The sequence below is a fragment of the Aulonocara sp. 'chitande type north' Nkhata Bay genome, linkage group LG5 (genome assembly GCF_057382095.1).
Source record: "Aulonocara sp. 'chitande type north' Nkhata Bay isolate Kocher_YH1m ecotype deep benthic linkage group LG5, A_spYH_male_GT1.1, whole genome shotgun sequence".
NCBI lineage: Eukaryota > Metazoa > Chordata > Actinopteri > Cichliformes > Cichlidae > Aulonocara > Aulonocara sp. 'chitande type north' Nkhata Bay.
The window spans coordinates 644,203-662,190 of NC_141348.1; the positions used below are offsets into that span (position 1 = coordinate 644,203).

Below are 17,988 nucleotides of genomic sequence, written 5' to 3' on the forward strand. Positions count from 1 at the left end.
CCATCTTCACCAAACCAGGCCCTGTGGCTCTTGCTCAGGCCACTTACACCACACCAGGGCCTGTGGCTCTGGCTTAGGCCACTTACACCACACCAGGGCCTGTGGCACTTGCTCAGGCCACTTACACCACACCAGGGCCTGTGGCTGCTGGCTGAGGCCACTTACACCACACCAGTGCCTGTGGCTCTTGCTCAGGCCACTTACACCACACCAGGGCCTGTGGCACTGGCTGAGGCCACTTAGACCACACCAGGGCCTGTGGCTGCTGGCTGAGGCCACTCACACCACACCAGGGCCTGTGGCTGCTAGCTGAGGCCACTTACACCAAACCAGGGCCTGTGGCTGCTTGCTGAGGCCATCTTCACCAAACCAGGCCCTGTGCTGCTTGCTGTGGCCATGTAAAACACACCAGGTCCTGTGCTGGTTCTTGAGGCCATCTTCAACAATCCAGGGCCTGTGCTGTTGGATAAATGCCAAACTGAGCCTTTTGGTTAGGGTATTATGCAAACATGCAGGTATGGTTATAGGATTGTCTTCGTAACTTCAGGTACTTGCCACCTAATCACTTGAATCCATAAATTGAGACATTGTGCTGGGACCAGCAGCTTACGGCCATACCACCCTGAGCACGCCTGATCTCGTCTGATCTCGGAAGCTAAGCAGGGCTGGGCTTGGTTAGTACTTGGATGGGAGACTGCCTGGGAATACCTGGTGCTGTAAGCCTTTCATTTTCATGTCATTGAACCGCTTTTGATCCAGAGAAGGGGTGTATTAAAAGACCAAAAGCATCTGCCCATTAATGAGGGCACATTAACGACATTGCTTTTGGCTCTTTTCCAATGTCTTGTGCTGCTAGCTGATGCAACCTACACCACACAAGGGCCTGAGGGACCGGCTGGGGCCACTTACACCACATCAGGGCCTGTGGCTGCTGGCTGAGGCCACTTACACCACACCAGGGCCTGTGGCTGCTGGCTGAGGCCACCTACACCACACCAGGGCCTTAGTTGCTATTGAGGCCAATTACACCACACCAGGGTCTGTGGCTCTTGCTCAGGCCACTTACACCACACCAGGGCCTGTGGCACTGGCTGAGGCCACTTACACCACACCAGGGCCTGTGGCTGCTGGCTTAGGCCACCTACACCACACCAGGGCCTTAGTTGCTATTGAGGCCAATTACACCACACAAGGGCCTGTGGCTGCTGGCTGAGGCCACCTACACCACACCAGGGCCTGTGGCTGCTGGCTGAGGCCACTTACACCACACCAGGGCCCTTTTGCTGCTGGCTGAGGCCACTTACACCACACCAGTGTCTGTGGCTTCTGGCTGAGGCGACTTACACCACACCAGGGCCTGTGGCTGCTGGCTGAGGCCACTTACACCACACCAGGGCCTGTGGCTGCTGGCTGAGGCCACCTACACCACACCAGGGCATTAGTTGCTATTGAGGCCAATTACACCACACCAGGGCCTGTGGCTGCTGGCTGAGGCCACTTACACCACACCAGGGCCTGTGGCTCTTGCTCAGGCCACTTACACCACACCAGGGCCTGTGGCTGCTGGCTGAGGCCACTTACACCACACCAGGGCCTTATTTGCTATTGAGGCCACTTACACCACACCAGGGTCTGTGGCTCTTGCTCAGGCCACTTACACCACACCAGGGCCTGTGGCTGCTGGCTGAGGCCATCTACACCACACCAGGGCCTGTGGCTTCTGGCTGAGGTGACTTACACCACACCAGGGCCTGTGGCTGCTGGCTGAGGCCACTTACACCACACCAGGGCCTGTGGCACTGGCTGAGGCCACTTACACCACACCAGGGCCTGTGGCTGCTGGCTGAGGCCACTTACACCACACAAGGGCTTGTGGCTGCTGGCTGAGGCCACCTACACCACACCAGGGCCTGTGGCTGCTGGCTGAGGCCACCTACACCACACCAGGGCCTGTGGCTCTTGCTCAGGCCACTTACACTACACCAGGGCCTGTGGCTCTTGCTCAGGCCACTTACACCACACCAGGGCCTGTGGCTCTTGCTCAGGCCACTCATATCACACCAGGCCCTGTGCTTCTGGCTGAGGCCACTTAGACCACACCAGGTCCTGTGGCTGCTGGCTGAGGCCACTTACACCACACCAGGGCCTGTGGCTGCTGGCTGAGGCCATCTACACCACACCAGGACCTGTGGCTGCTGGCTGAGGCGCCTTACACCACACCAGGGCCCTTTTGCTGCTGGCTGAGGCCACTTACACCACACCAGTGCCTGTGGCTTCTGGCTGAGGCCACTTACACCACACCAGGGCCTGTGGCTGCTGGCTGAGGCCACTTACACCACACCAGGGCCTGTGGCTCTTGCTCAGGCCACTCACATCACACCAGGCCCTGCGCTTCTGGCCGAGGCCATCTTCACCAAACCAGGCCCTGTGGCTCTTGCTCAGGCCACTTACACCACACCAGGGCCTGTGGCTCTGGCTTAGGCCACTTACACCACACCAGGGCCTGTGGCACTTGCTCAGGCCACTTACACCACACCAGGGCCTGTGGCTGCTGGCTGAGGCCACCTACACCACACCAGGGCCTGTGGCTCTTGCTCAGGCCACTTACACCACACCAGGGCCTGTGGCTCTTGCTCAGGCCACTTACACCACACCAGGGCCTGTGGCTCTTGCTCAGGCCACTCATATCACACCAGGCCCTGTGCTTCTGGCTGAGGCCACTTAGACCACACCAGGGCCTGTGGCTGCTGGCTGAGGCCACTTACACCACACCAGGGCCTGTGGCTGCTGGCTGAGGCCATCTACACCACACCAGGACCTGTGGCTGCTGGCTGAGGCGACTTACACCACACCAGGGCCCTTTTGCTGCTGGCTGAGGCCACTTACACCACACCAGTGCCTGTGGCTTCTGGCTGAGGCCACTTACACCACACCAGGGCCTGTGGCTGCTGGCTGAGGCCACTTACACCACACCAGGGCCTGTGGCTCTTGCTCAGGCCACTCACATCACACCAGGCCCTGCGCTTCTGGCCGAGGCCATCTTCACCAAACCAGGCCCTGTGGCTCTTGCTCAGGCCACTTACACCACACCAGGGCCTGTGGCTCTGGCTTAGGCCACTTACACCACACCAGGGCCTGTGGCACTTGCTCAGGCCACTTACACCACACCAGGGCCTGTGGCTGCTGGCTGAGGCCACTTACACCACACCAGGGCCTGTGGCTCTTACTCAGGCCACTTACACCACACCAGGGCCTGTGGCACTGGCTGAGGCCACTTAGACCACACCAGGGCCTGTGGCTGCTGGCTGAGGCCACTTACACCACACCAGGGCCTGTGGCTGCTGGCTGAGGCCACTTACACCAAACCAGGGCCTGTGGCTGCTTGCTGATGCCATCTTCACCAAACCAGGCCCTGTGCTGCTTGCTGTGGCCATGTAAAACACACCAGGTCCTGTGCTGGTTCTTGAGGCCATCTTCAACAATCCAGGGCCTGTGCTGTTGGATAAATGCCAAACTGAGCCTTTGGGTTAGGGTATTATGCAAACATGCAGGTATGGTTATAGGATTGTCTTCGTAACTTCAGGTACTTGCCACCTAATCACTTGAATCCATCAACTGAGACATTGTGCTGGGGCCAGCAGCTTACGGCCATACCACCCTGAGCACGCCCGACCTCGTCTGATCTCGGAAGCTAAGCAGGGCTGGGCTTGGTTAGTACTTGGATGGGAGACTGCCTGGGAATACCTGGTGCTGTAAGCCTTTCATTTTCATGTCATTGAACTGCTTTTGATCCAGAGAAGGGGTGTATTAAAAGACCAAAAGCAGCTCCCCATTAATGAGGGCACATTAACGACATTGCTTTTGGCTGTTTTCCAATGTCTTGTGCTGCTAGCTGATGCCACTTACACCACACCAGGGCCTGTGGCTGCTGGCTGAGGCCACTTACACCACACCAGGGCCTGTGGCTGCTGGCTGAGGCCACTTACACCACACCAGGGCCTGTGGCTGCTGGCTGAGGCCACCTACACCACACCAGGGCCTTAGTTGCTATTGAGGCCAATTACACCACACCAGGGTCTGTGGCTCTTGCTCAGGCCACTTACACCACACCAGGGCCTGTGGCACTGGCTGAGGCCACTTACACCACACCAGGGCCTGTGGCTGCTGGCTTAGGCCACCTACACCACACCAGGGCCTTAGTTGCTATTGAGGCCAATTACACCACACAAGGGCCTGTGGCTGCTGGCTGAGGCCACCTACACCACACCAGGGCCTGTGGCTGCTGGCTGAGGCCACTTAAACCACACCAGGGCCCTTTTGCTGCTGGCTGAGGCCACTTACACCACACCAGTGTCTGTGGCTTCTGGCTGAGGCGACTTACACCACACCAGGGCCTGTGGCTGCTGGCTGAGGCCACTTACACCACACCAGGGCCTGTGGCTGCTAGCTGAGGCCACCTACACCACACCAGGGCATTAGTTGCTATTGAGGCCAATTACACCACACCAGGGTCTGTGGCTCTTGCTCAGGCCACTTACACCACACCAGGGCCTGTGGCTCTTGCTCAGGCCACTTACACCACACCAGGGCCTGTGGCTGCTGGCTGAGGCCACTTACACCACACCAGGGCCTGTGGCTGCTGGCTGAGGCCACCTACACCACACCAGGGCCTGTGGCTGCTGGCTGAGGCCACCTACACCACACCAGGGCCTGTGGCTGCTGGCTGAGGCCACTTACACCACACCAGTGCCTGTGGCTTATGGCTGAGGCGACTTACACCACACCAGGGCCTGTGGCTGCTGGCTGAGGCCACTTACACCACACCAAGGCCTGTGGCTCTTGCTCAGGCCACTCACATCACACCAGGCCCTGCGCTTCTGGCCGAGGCCATCTTCACCAAACCAGGCCCTGTGCTCCTTGCTGTGGCCATGTACAACACACCAGGCCCTGTGCTGGTTCCTGAGGCCATCTTCAACAATCCAGGGCCTGTGCTGTTGGATAAATGCCAAACTGAGCCTTTGAGTTAGGGTATTATGCAAACATGCAGGTATGGTTATAGCATTGTCTTCGTAACTTCAGGTACTTGCCACCTAATCACTTGAATCCATAAATTGAGACATTGTGCTGGGGCCAGCAGCTTACGGCCATACCACCCTGAGCACGCCCGACCTCGTCTGATCTTGGAAGCTAAGCAGGGCTGGGCTTGGTTAGTACTTGGATGGGAGACTGCCTGGGAATACCTGGTGCTGTAAGCCTTTCATTTTCATGTCATTGAACCGCTTTTGATCCAGAGAAGGGGTGTATTAAAAGACCAAAAGCAGCTGCCCATTAATGAGGGCACATTAACGACACTGCTTTTGGCTCTTTTCCAATGTCTTGTGCTGCTAGCTGATGCAACCTACACCACACAAGGGCCTGAGTGACCGGCTGGGGCCATTTACACCACATCAGGGCCTGTGGCTCTGGCTGAGGCCACTTTCACCACACCAGGGCCTGTGGCTGCTGGCTGAGGCCACCTACACCACACCAGGGCATTAGTTGCTATTGAGGCCAATTACACCACACCAGGGTCTGTGGCTCTTGCTCAGGCCACTTACACCACACCAGGGCCTGTGGCTCTTGCTCAGGCCACTTACACCACACCAGGGCCTGTGGCTGCTGGCTGAGGCCACCTACACCACGCCAGGGCATTAGTTGCTATTGAGGCCAATTACACCACACCAGGGTCTGTGGCTCTTGCTCAGGCCACTTACACCACACCAGGGCCTTTGGCTCTTGCTCAGGCCACTTACACCACACCAGGGCCTGTGGCACTGGCTGAGGCCACTTACACCACACCAGGGCCTGTGGCTGCTGGCTGAGGCCACTTACACCACACCAGGGCCTGTGGCTGCTGGCTGAGGCCACTTACACCACACCAGTGCCTGTGGCTTCTGTCTGAGGCGACTTACACCACACCAGGGCCTGTGGCTGCTGGCTGAGGCCAATTACACCACACCAGGGTCTGTGGCTCTTGCTCAGGCCACTTACACCACACCAGGGCCTGTGGCACTGGCTGAGGCCACTTACACCACACCAGGGCCTGTGGCTGCTGGCTGAGGCCACTTACACCACACCAGGGCCTGTGGCTGCTGGCTGAGGCGACTTACACCACACCAGGGCCTGTGGCTGCTGGCTGAGGCCACCTACACCACACCAGGGCCTGTGGCTGCTGGCTGAGGCCACTTACACCACACCAGGGCCTGTGGCTGCTGGCTGAAGCCACTTACACCACACCAGGGCCTTAGTTGCTATTGAGGCCACTTACACCACACCAGGGCCTGTGGCTGCTGGCTGAGGCCACCTACACCACACCAGGGCCCTTTTGCTGCTGGCTGAGGCCACTTACACCACACCAGTGCCTGTGGCTTCTGGCTGAGGCGACTTACACCACATCAGGGCCTGTGGCTCTGGCTGAGGCCACTTACACCACACCAGGGCCTGTGGCTGCTGGCTGAGGCCAGTTACACCACACCAGGGCCTGTGGCTGCTGGCTGAGGCCACATACACCACACCAGGGCCTTAGTTGCTATTGAGGCCAATTACACCACACCAGGGTCTGTGGCTCTTGCTCAGGCCACTCACATCACACCAGGCCCTGCGCTTCTGGCCACTTACACCACACCAGGGCCTGTGGCTGCTGGCTGAGGCCACTTACACCATACCAGGGCCTGTGGCTGCTGGCTGAGGCGACTTACACCACACCAGAGCCTGTGGCTGCTGGCTGAGGCCACCTACACCACACCAGGGCCTGTGACTGCTGGCTGAGGCCACTTACACCACACCAGGGCCTTAGTTGCTATTGAGGCCACTTACACCACACCAGGGCCTGTGGCTCTGGCTGAGGCCACTTACACCACATCAGGGCCTTATTTGCTATTGAGGCCAGTTACACCACACCAGGGCCTGTGGCTCTGGCTGAGGCCACTTACACCACACCAGGGCCTGTGGCTTCTGGCTGATTCCACTTACACCACACCAGGGCCTGTGGCTCTTGCTAAGGCCACTCATATCACACCAGGCCCTGTGCTTCTGGCCGAGGCCATCTTCACCAAACCAGGCCCTGTGCTGCTTGCTGTGGCCATGTACAACACACCAGGCCCTGTGCTGGTTCCTGAGGCCAACTTCAACAATCCAGGACCTGTGCTGTTGGATAAATGCTAAACTGAGCCTTTGGGTTAGGGTATTATGCAAACATGCAGGTAGGGTTATAGGATTGTCTTCGTGACTTCAGGTACTTGCCACCTAATCACTTGAATCCATAAATTGAGACATTGTGCGGGGGCCAGCAGCTTACGGCCATACCACCCTGAGCACGCCCGACCTCGTCTGATCTCGGAAGCTAAGCAGGGCTGGGCTTGGTTAGTACTTGGATGGGGGAATACCTGGTGCTGTAAGCCTTTCTTTTTCATGTCATTGAACCGCTTTTGATCCAGAGAAGGGGTGTATTAAAAGACCAGAAGCAGCTCCCCATTAATGAGGGCACATTAACGACATTGCTTTTGGCTGTTTTCCAATGTCTTGTGCTGCTAGCTGATGCAACCTACACCACACAAGGGCCTGAGGGACCGGCTGGGGCCACTTACACCACATCAGGGCCTGTGGCTGCTGGCTGAGGCCACTTACACCACACCAGGGCCTGTGGCTGCTGGCTGAGGCCACCTACACCACACCAGGGCCTTAGTTGCTATTGAGGCCAATTACACCACACCAGGGTCTGTGGCTCTTGCTCAGGCCACTTACACCACACCAGGGCCTGTGGCACTGGCTGAGGCCACTTACACCACACCAGGGCCTTAGTTGCTATTGAGGCCAATTACACCACACAAGGGCCTGTGGCTGCTGGCTGAGGCCACCTACACCACACCAGGGCCTGTGGCTGCTGGCTGAGGCCACTTACACCACACCAGGGCCCTTTTGCTGCTGGCTGAGGCCACTTACACCACACCAGTGCCTGTGGCTTCTGGCTGAGGCGACTTACACCACACCAGGGCCTGTGGCTGCTGGCCGAGGCCACTTACACCACACCAGGGCCTGTGGCTGCTGGCTGAGGCCACCTACACCACACCAGGGCATTAGTTGCTATTGAGGCCAATTACACCACACCAGGGTCTGTGGCTCTTGCTCAGGCCACTTACACCACACCAGGGCCTGTGGCTCTTGCTCAGGCCACTTACACCACACCAGGGCCTGTGGCTGCTGGCTGAGGCCACTTACACCACACCAGGGCCTGTGGCTGCTGGCTGAGGCCACCTACACCACACCAGGGCCTGTGGCTGCTGGCTGAGGCCACCTACACCACACCAGGGCCTGTGGCTGCTGGCTGAGGCCACTTACACCACACCAAGGCCTGTGGCTCTTGCTCAGGCCACTCACATCACACCAGGCCCTGCGCTTCTGGCCGAGGCCATCTTCACCAAACCAGGCCCTGTGCTCCTTGCTGTGGCCATGTACAACACACCAGGCCCTGTGCTGGTTCCTGAGGCCATCTTCAACAATCCAGGGCCTGTGCTGTTGGATAAATGCCAAACTGAGCCTTTGGGTTAGGGTATTATGCAAACATGCAGGTATGGTTATAGCATTGTCTTCGTAACTTCAGGTACTTGCCACCTAATCACTTGAATCCATAAATTGAGACATTGTGCTGGGGCCAGCAGCTTACGGCCATACCACCCTGAGCACGCCCGACCTCGTCTGATCTCGGAAGCTAAGCAGGGCTGGGCTTGGTTAGTACTTGGATGGGAGACTGCCTGGGAATACCTGGTGCTGTAAGCCTTTGATTTTCATGTCATTGAACCGCTTTTGATCCAGAGAAGGGGTGTATTAAAAGACCAAAAGCAGCTGCCCATTAATGAGGGCACATTAACGACACTGCTTTTGGCTCTTTTCCAATGTCTTGTGCTGCTAGCTGATGCAACCTACACCACACAAGGGCCTGAGTGACCGGCTGGGGCCACTTACACCACATCAGGGCCTGTGGCTCTGGCTGAGGCCACTTTCACCACACCAGGGCCTGTGGCTGCTGGCTGAGGCCACCTACACCACACCAGGGCATTAGTTGCTATTGAGGCCAATTACACCACACCAGGGTCTGTGGCTCTTGCTCAGGCCACTTACACCACACCAGGGCCTGTGGCTCTTGCTCAGGCCACTTACACCACACCAGGGCCTGTGGCTGCTGGCTTAGGCCACCTACACCACACCAGGGCATTAGTTGCTATTGAGGCCAATTACACCACACCAGGGTCTGTGGCTCTTGCTCAGGCCACTTACACCACACCAGGGCCTGTGGCTCTTGCTCAGGCCACTTACACCACACCAGGGCCTGTGGCACTGGCTGAGGCCACTTACACCACACCAGGGCCTGTGGCTGCTGGCTGAGGCCACTTACACCACACCAGGGCCTGTGGCTGCTGGCTGAGGCCACTTACACCACACCAGGGCCTGTGGCTCTTGCTGAGGCCACCTACACCACACCAGGGCCTGTGGCTGCTGGCTGAGGCGACTTACACCACACCAGGGCCCTTTTGCTGCTGGCTGAGGCCACTTACACCACACCAGTGCCTGTGGCTTCTGGCTGAGGCGACTTACACCACACCAGGGCCTGTGGCTGCTGGCTGAGGCCACTTACACCACACCAAGGCCTGTGGCTCTTGCTCAGGCCACTAACATCACACCAGGGCCTGTGCTGCTAGCTGAGGCCACTTACACCAAACCAGGGCCTGTGGCTGCTTGCTGAGGCCATCTTCACCAAACCAGGCCCTGTGCTGCTTGCTGTGGCCATGTAAAACACACCAGGTCCTGTGCTGGTTCTTGAGGCCATCTTCAACAATCCAGGGCCTGTGCTGTTGGATAAATGCCAAACTGAGCCTTTTGGTTAGGGTATTATGCAAACATGCAGGTATGGTTATAGGATTGTCTTCGTAACTTCAGGTACTTGCCACCTAATCACTTGAATCCATAAATTGAGACATTGTGCTGGGGCCAGCAGCTTACGGCCATACCACCCTGAGCACGCCCGACCTCGTCTGATCTCGGAAGCTAAGCAGGGCTGGGCTTGGTTAGTACTTGGATGGGAGACTGCCTGGGAATACCTGGTGCTGTAAGCCTTTCATTTTCATGTCATTGAACCGCTTTTGATCCAGAGAAGGGGTGTATTAAAAGACCAGAAGCAGCTCCCCATTAATGAGGGCACATTAACGACATTGCTTTTGGCTGTTTTCCAATGTCTTGTGCTGCTAGCTGATGCCACCTACACCACACCAGGGCCTGAGTGACCGGCTGGGGCCACTTACACCACATCAGGGCCTGTTGCTCTGGCTGAGGCCACTTACACCACACCAGGGCCTGTGGCTGCTGGCTGAGGCCACTTACACCACACCAGGGCCTGTGGCTGCTGGCTGAGGCCACCTACAACACACCAGGGCCTTAGTTGCTATTGAGGCCAATTACACCACACCAGGGTATGTGGCTCTTGCTCAGGCCACTTACACCACACCAGGGCCTTAGTTGCTATTGAGGCCAATTACACCACACCAGGGCCTGTGGCACTGGCTGAGGCCACTTACACCACACCAGGGTATGTGGCTCTTGCTCAGGCCACTTACACCACACCAGGGCCTTAGTTGCTATTGAGGCCAATTACACCACACCAGGGCCTGTGGCACTGGCTGAGGCCACTTACACCACACCAGGGCCTGTGGCTGCTGGCTGAGGCCACTTACACCACACAAGGGCCTGTGGCTGCTGGCTGAGGCCACCTACACCACACCAGGGCCTGTGGCTGCTGGCTGAGGCCACTTACAACACACCAGGGCCTGTGGCTCTTGCTCAGGCCACTCATATCACACCAGGCCCTGTGCTTCTGGCCGAGGCCATCTTCACCAAACCAGGCCCTGTGCTGCTTGCTGTGGCCATGTACAGCACACCAGGCCCTGTGCTGGTTCCTGAGGCCATCTTCAACAATCCAGGGCCTGTGCTGTTGGGTAAATGCCAAACTGAGCCTTTGGGTTAGGGTATTATGCAAACATGCAGGTATGGTTATAGGATTATCTTCGTAACTTCAGGTACTTGCCACCTAATCACTTGAAATCATAAATTGAGACATTGTGCTGGAGCCAGCAGCTTACGGCCATACCACCCTGAGCACGCCCGACCTCGTCTGATCTCGGAAGCTAAGCAGGGCTGGGCTTGGTTAGTACTTGGATGGGAGACTGCCTGGGAATACCTGGTGCTGTAAGCCTTTCATGTCATTGAACCGCTTTTGATCCAGAGAAGGGGTGTATTAAAAGACCAAAAGCAGCTGCCCATTAATGAGGGTACATTAACGACATTGCTTTTGGCTGTTTTCCAATGTCTTGTGCTGCTAGCTGATGCCACCTACACCACACCAGGGCCTTAGTTGCTATTGAGGCCAATTACACCACACCAGGGTCTTTGGCTCTTGCTCAGGCCACTTACACCACACCAGGGCCTGTGGCACTGGCTGAGGCCACTTACACCACACCAGGGCCTTATTTGCTATTGAGGCCACTTACACCACACCAGGGCCTGTGGCTGCTGGCTGAGGCCACTTACACCACACCAGGGCCTGTGGCTCTTGCTCAGGCCACTCACATCACACCAGGCCCTGCGCTTCTGGCCGAGGCCATCTTCACCAAACCAGGCCCTGTGGCTCTTGCTCAGGCCACTTACACCACACCAGGGCCTGTGGCACTTGCTCAGGCCACTTACACCACACCAGGGCCCTTTTGCTGCTGGCTGAGGCCACTTACACCACACCAGGGCCTGTGGCTCTTACTCAGGCCACTTACACCACACCAGGGCCTTAGTTGCTATTGAGGCCAATTACACCACACCAGGGTCTGTGGCTCTTGCTCAGGCCACTCACATCACACCAGGCCCTGCGCTTCTGGCCGAGGCCATCTTCACCAAACCAGGCCCTGTGGCTCTTGCTCAGGCCACTTACACCACACCAGGGCCTGTGGCACTTGCTCAGGCCACTTACACCACACCAGGGCCTGTGGCTGCTGGCTGAGGCCACTTACACCACACCAGGGCCTGTGGCTCTTACTCAGGCCACTTACACCACACCAGGGCCTTAGTTGCTATTGAGGCCAATTACACCACACCAGGGCCTGTTGCTGCTGGCTTAGGCCACTTACACCACACCAGGGCCTGTGGCTGCTGGCTCAAACCAGGTCCTGTGCTTCTGGCCGAGGCCATCTTCACCAAACCAGGCCCTGTGCTGCTAGCTGAGGCGACTTACACCACATCAGGGCCTGTGGCTCTGGCTGAGGCCACTTACACCACACCAGGGCCTGTGGCTGCTGGCTGAGGTCAGTTACACCACACCAGGGCCTGTGGCTGCTGGCTGAGGCCACATACACCACACCAGGGCCTTAGTTGCTATTGAGGCCAATTACACCACACCAGGGTCTGTGGCTCTTGCTCAGTCCACTCACATCACACCAGGCCCTGCGCTTCTGGCCACTTACACCACACCAGGGCCTGTGGCTGCTGGCTGAGGCCACTTACACCATACCAGGGCCTGTGGCTGTTGGCTGAGGCCACTTACACCACACCAGGGCCTTAGTTGCTATTGAGGCCACTTACACCACACCAGGGCCTGTGGCTCTGGCTGAGGCCACTTACACCACACCAGGGCCTTATTTGCTATTCAGGCCAGTTACACCACACCAGGGCCTGTGGCTGCTGGCTGATTCCACTTACACCACACCAGGGCCTGTGGCTCTTGCTCAGGCCACTTACACCACACCAGGGCCTGTGGCTGCTGGCTGAGGCCACTTACACCACACCAGGGCCTGTGGCTGCTGGCTGAGGCCACCTACACCACACCAGGGCCTGTGGCTGCTGGCTGAGGCCACCTACACCACACCAGGGCCTGTGGCTGCTGGCTGAGGCCACTTACACCACACCAGTGCCTGTGGCTGCTGGCTGATTCCACTTACACCACACCAGGGCCTGTGGCTCTTGCTCAGGCCACTCATATCACACCAGGCCCTGTGCTTCTGGCTGAGGCCATCTTCACCAAACCAGGCCCTGTGCTGCTTGCTGTGGCCATGTACAACACACCAGGCCCTATGCTGGTTCCTGAGGCCATCTTCAACAATCCAGGGCCTGTGCTGTTGGATAAATGCCAAACTGAGCCTTTGGGTTAGGGTATTATGCAAACATGCAGGTATGGTTATAGGATTGTCTTCGTAACTTCAGGTACTTGCCACCTAATCACTTGAATCCATAAATTGAGACATTGTGCTGGGGCCAGCAGCTTACGGCCATACCACCCTAAGCACCCCCGACCGGGTCTGATCTCGGAAGCTAAGCAGGGCTGGGCTTGGTTAGTACTTGGATGGGAGACTGCCTGGGAATACCTGGTGCTGTAAGCCTTTCATGTCATTGAACCGCTTTTGATCCAGAGAAGGGGTGTATTAAAAGACCAAAAGCAGCTCCCCATTAATGAGGGCACATTAACGACATTGCTTTTGGCTCTTTTCCAATGTCTTGTGCTGCTAGCTGATGCCACCTACACCACACCAGGGCCTGAGTGACCGGCTGGGGCCACTTACACCACATCAGGGCCTGTTGCTCTGGCTGAGGCCAGTTACACCACAACAGGGCCTGTGGCTGCTGGCTGAGGCCACATACACCACACCAGGGTCTGTGGCTCTTGCTCAGGCCACTTACACCACACCAGGGCCTGTGGCACTGGCTCAGGCCGCTTAGACCACACCAGGGCCTGTGGCTGCTGGCTGAGGCGACTTACACCACACCAGGGCCTGTTGCTGCTGGCTGAGGCCACTTACACCACACCAGGGACTGTGGCTTCTGGCTGAGGTGACTTACACCACACCAGGGCCTGTGGCTGCTGGCTGAGGCCACTTACACCACACCAGGGCCTGTGGCTCTTGCTCAGGCCACTTACACCACACCAGGGCCTGTGGCTCTTGCTCAGGCCACTCACATCACACCAGGCCCTGCTCTTCTGGCCGAGGCCATCTTCACCAAACCAGGCCCTGTGCTGCTAGCTGTGGCCATGTACAACACACCAGGCCCTGTGCTGGTTCCTGAGGCCATCTTCAACAATCCAGGGCCTGTGCTGTTGGATAAATGCTAAACTGAGCCTTTGGGTTAGGGTATTATGCAAACATGCAGGTATGGTTATAGGATTGTCTTCGTAACTTCAGGTACTTGCCACCTAATCACTTGAATCCATAAATTGAGACATTGTGCTGGGGCCAGCAGCTTACGGCCATACCACCCTGAGCACGCCCGACCTCGTCTGATCTCGGAAGCTAAGCAGGGCTGGGCTTGGTTAGTACTTGGATGGGAGACTGCCTGGGAATACCTGGTGCTGTAAGCCTTTCATTTTCATGTCATTGAACCGCTTTTGATCCAGAGAAGGGGTGTATTAAAAGACCAAAAGCAGCTGCCCATTAATGAGGGCACATTAACGACACTGCTTTTGGCTCTTTTCCAATGTCTTGTGCTGCTAGCTGATGCCACTTACACCACACCAGGGCCTAAGTGACCGGCTGGGGCCACTTACACCACATCAGGGCCTGTGGCTGCTGGCTGAGGCCACTTACACCACACCAGGGCCTGTGGCTGCTGGCTGAGGCCACTTACACCACACCAGGGCCTGTGGCTGCTGGCTGAGGCCACCTACACCACACCAGGGCCTGTGGCTGCTGGCTGAGGCCAGTTACACCACACCAGGGCCTGTGGCTGCTGGCTGAGGCCACTTACACCACACCAGTGCCTGTGGCTGCTGGCTGAGGCCACCTACACCACACCAGGGCCTGTGGCTGCTGGCTGAGGCGACTTACACCACACCAGGGCTCTTTTGCTGCTGGCTGAGGCCACTTACACCACACCAGGGCCTGTGGCACTGGCTGAGGCGACTTACACCACACCAGAGCCTGTGGCTGCTGGCTGAGGCTACCTACACCACACCAGGGCCTTAGTTGCTATTGAGGCCACTTACACCACACCAGGGCCTGTGGCTCTGGCTGAGGCCACTTACACCACACCAGGGCCTTATTTGCTATTGAGGCCAGTTACACCACACCAGGGCCTGTGGCTCTGGCTGAGGCCACTTACACCACACCAGGGCCTGTGGCTGCTGGCTGAGGCCACTTACACCACACCAGGGTCTGTGGCTCTTGCTCAGGCCACTTACACCACACCAGGGCCTGTGGCACTGGCTGAGGCCACTTAGACCACACCAGGGCCTGTGGCTGCAGGCTGAGGCCACCTACACCACACCAGGGCCTGTGGCTGCTGGCTGAGGCGACTTACACCACACCAGGGCCTGTTGCTGCTGGCTGAGGCCACTTACACCACACCAGGGACTGTGGCTTCTGGCTGAGGTGACTTACACCACACCAGGGCCTGTGGCTGCTGGCTGAGGCCACTTACACCACACCAGGGCCTGTGGCTCTTGCTCAGGCCACTTACACCACACCAGGGCCTGTGGCTCTTGCTCAGGCCACTCATATCACACCAGGCCCTGCTCTTCTGGCCGAGGCCATCTTCACCAAACCAGGCCCTGTGCTGCTAGCTGTGGCCATGTACAACACACCAGGCCCTGTGCTGGTTCCTGAGGCCATCTTCAACAATCCAGGGCCTGTGCTGTTGGATAAATGCTAAACTGAGCCTTTGGGTTAGGGTATTATGCAAACATGCAGGTATGGTTATAGGATTGTCTTCGTAACTTCAGGTACTTGCCACCTAATCACTTGAATCCATAAATTGAGACATTGTGCTGGGGCCAGCAGCTTACGGCCATACCACCCTGAGCACGCCCGACCTCGTCTGATCTCGGAAGCTAAGCAGGGCTGGGCTTGGTTAGTACTTGGATGGGGGAATACCTGGTGCTGTAAGCCTTTCATTTTCCTGTCATTGAACCGCTTTTGATCCAGAGAAGGGGTGTATTAAAAGACCAAAAGCAGCTGCCCATTAATGAGGGCACATTAACGACATTGCTTTTGGCTGTTTTCCAATGTCTTGTGCTGCTAGCTGATGCCACCTACACCACACCAGGGCCTGATTGACCGGCTGGGGCCACTTACACCACATCAGGGCCTGTGGCTCTGGCTGAGGCCACTTACACCACACCAGGGCATTATTTGCTATTGAGGCCACTTACACCACACCAGGGCCTGTGGCTCTGGCTGAGGCCACTTACACCACACCAGGGCCTGTGGCTCTTGCTCAGGCCAGTTACACCACACCAGGGCCTGTGGCTGCTGGCTGAGGCCACTTACACCACACAAGGGCCTGTGGCTGCTGGCTGAGGCCACCTACACCACACCAGGGCCTGTGGCTGCTGGCTGAGGCCACTTACACCACACCAGGGCCTGTGGCTCTTGCTCAGGCCACTTACACCACACCAGGGCCTTAGTTGCTATTGAGGCCAATTACACCACACCAGGGTCTTTGGCTCTTGCTCAGGCCACTTACACCACACCAGGACCTGTGGCACTGGCTGAGGCCACTTAGACCACACCAGGGCCTGTGGCTGCTGGCTGAGGCCACTTACACCACACCAGGGCCTTATTTGCTATTGAGGCCACTTACACCACACCAGGGCCTGAGTGACCGGCTGGGGCCACTTACACCACATCAGGGCCTGTGGCTCTGGCTGAGGCCACCTACACCAAACCAGGGCCTGTGGCTGCTTGCTGAGGCGACTTACACCACACCAGGGCCTGTTGCTGCTGGCTGAGGCCACTTACACCACACCAGTGCCTGTGGCTTCTGGCTGAGGCCACTTACACCACACCAGGGCCTGTTGCTGCTGGCTGAGGCCACTTACAACACACCAGGGCCTTTGGCTGCTGGCTGAGGCCACTTACACCACACCAGGGCCTGTGGCTGCTGGCTCAGGCCACTCATATCAAACCAGGCCCTGTGCTTCTGGCCGAGGCCATCTTCACCAAACCAGGCCCTGTGCTGCTAGCTGAGGCGACTTACACCACATCAGGGCCTGTGGCTCTGGCTGAGGCCACTTACACCACACCAGGGCCTGTGGCTGCTGGCTGAGGCCACCTACACCACACCAGGGCCTTAGTTGCTATTGAGGCCAATTACACCACACCAGGGTCTGTGGCTCTTGCTCAGGCCACTTACACCACACCAGGGCCTGTGGCTCTTGCTCAGGCCACTTACACCACACCAGGGCCTGTGGCACTGGCTTAGGCCACTTACACCACACCAGGGCCTGTGGCTGCTGGCTGAGGCCACTTACACCACACCAGGGCCTGAGTGACCGGCTGGGGCCACTTACACCACATCAGGGGCTGTGGCTCTGGCTGAGTCCAGTTACACCACACCAGGGCCTGTGGGTTCTGGCTGAGGCGACTTACACCACACCAGGGCCTGTGGCTGCTGGCTGAGGCCACTTACACCACACCAGGGCCTGTGGCTCTTGCTCAGGCCACTCACATCACACCAGGCCCTGCGCTTCTGGCCGAGGCCATCTTCACCAAACCAGGCCCTGTGCTGCTAGCTGTGGCCATGTACAACACACCAGGCCCTGTGCTGGTTCCTGAGGCCATCTTCAACAATCCAGGGCCTGTGCTGTTGGATAAATGCTAAACTGAGCCTTTGGGTTAGGGTATTATGCAAACATGAAGGTAGGGTTATAGGATTGTCTTCGTAACTTCAGGTACTTGCCACCTAATCACCTGAATCCATAAATTGAGACATTGTGCTGGGGCCAGCAGCTTACGGCCAGCAGCTTACGGCCATACCACCCTGAGCACGCCTGACCTCGTCTGATCTCGGAAGCTGAGCAGGGCTGGGCTTGGTTAGTACTTGGATGGGAGACTGCCTGGGAATACCTGGTGCTGTAAGCTTTTCATTTTCATGTCATTGAACCGCTTTTGATCCAGAGAAGGGGTGTATTAAAAGACCAAAAGCAGC

At 57.7% G+C, this 17,988-nt stretch overlaps 7 non-coding genes and 4 pseudogenes across 7 annotated transcripts; all 11 read left to right on the plus strand.

Annotated features, from left to right (window-relative positions):
* The first annotated feature begins 604 nt into the window (after positions 1-604).
* Positions 605-723, plus strand: LOC147329149 (5S ribosomal RNA). The gene has a single exon (XR_015129304.1). It is a non-coding gene; the product is annotated as a 5S ribosomal RNA (ribosomal RNA).
* Positions 724-3,640: 2,917 nt separating this feature from the next.
* Positions 3,641-3,759, plus strand: LOC147329150 (5S ribosomal RNA). The gene has a single exon (XR_015129395.1). It is a non-coding gene; the product is annotated as a 5S ribosomal RNA (ribosomal RNA).
* A 1,377-nt stretch (positions 3,760-5,136) lies between these two features.
* On the plus strand, positions 5,137-5,255 carry LOC147329151 (5S ribosomal RNA). The gene has a single exon (XR_015129735.1). It is a non-coding gene; the product is annotated as a 5S ribosomal RNA (ribosomal RNA).
* Positions 5,256-7,330: 2,075 nt separating this feature from the next.
* LOC147329152 (5S ribosomal RNA) lies at positions 7,331-7,439 on the plus strand (annotated as a pseudogene).
* Positions 7,440-8,695: 1,256 nt separating this feature from the next.
* Positions 8,696-8,814, plus strand: LOC147329153 (5S ribosomal RNA). Its single transcript, XR_015129397.1, has one exon. It is a non-coding gene; the product is annotated as a 5S ribosomal RNA (ribosomal RNA).
* A 1,215-nt stretch (positions 8,815-10,029) lies between these two features.
* Positions 10,030-10,148, plus strand: LOC147329154 (5S ribosomal RNA). Its single transcript, XR_015129398.1, has one exon. It is a non-coding gene; the product is annotated as a 5S ribosomal RNA (ribosomal RNA).
* Positions 10,149-11,162: 1,014 nt separating this feature from the next.
* Positions 11,163-11,281, plus strand: LOC147329155 (5S ribosomal RNA). Its single transcript, XR_015129399.1, has one exon. It is a non-coding gene; the product is annotated as a 5S ribosomal RNA (ribosomal RNA).
* A 2,048-nt stretch (positions 11,282-13,329) lies between these two features.
* Positions 13,330-13,448, plus strand: LOC147329156 (5S ribosomal RNA; annotated as a pseudogene).
* An 855-nt stretch (positions 13,449-14,303) lies between these two features.
* Positions 14,304-14,422, plus strand: LOC147329157 (5S ribosomal RNA). The gene has a single exon (XR_015129400.1). It is a non-coding gene; the product is annotated as a 5S ribosomal RNA (ribosomal RNA).
* A 1,416-nt stretch (positions 14,423-15,838) lies between these two features.
* On the plus strand, positions 15,839-15,947 carry LOC147329158 (5S ribosomal RNA; annotated as a pseudogene).
* Positions 15,948-17,802: 1,855 nt separating this feature from the next.
* LOC147329159 (5S ribosomal RNA) lies at positions 17,803-17,921 on the plus strand (annotated as a pseudogene).
* The last annotated feature ends 67 nt before the right edge of the window (positions 17,922-17,988 follow it).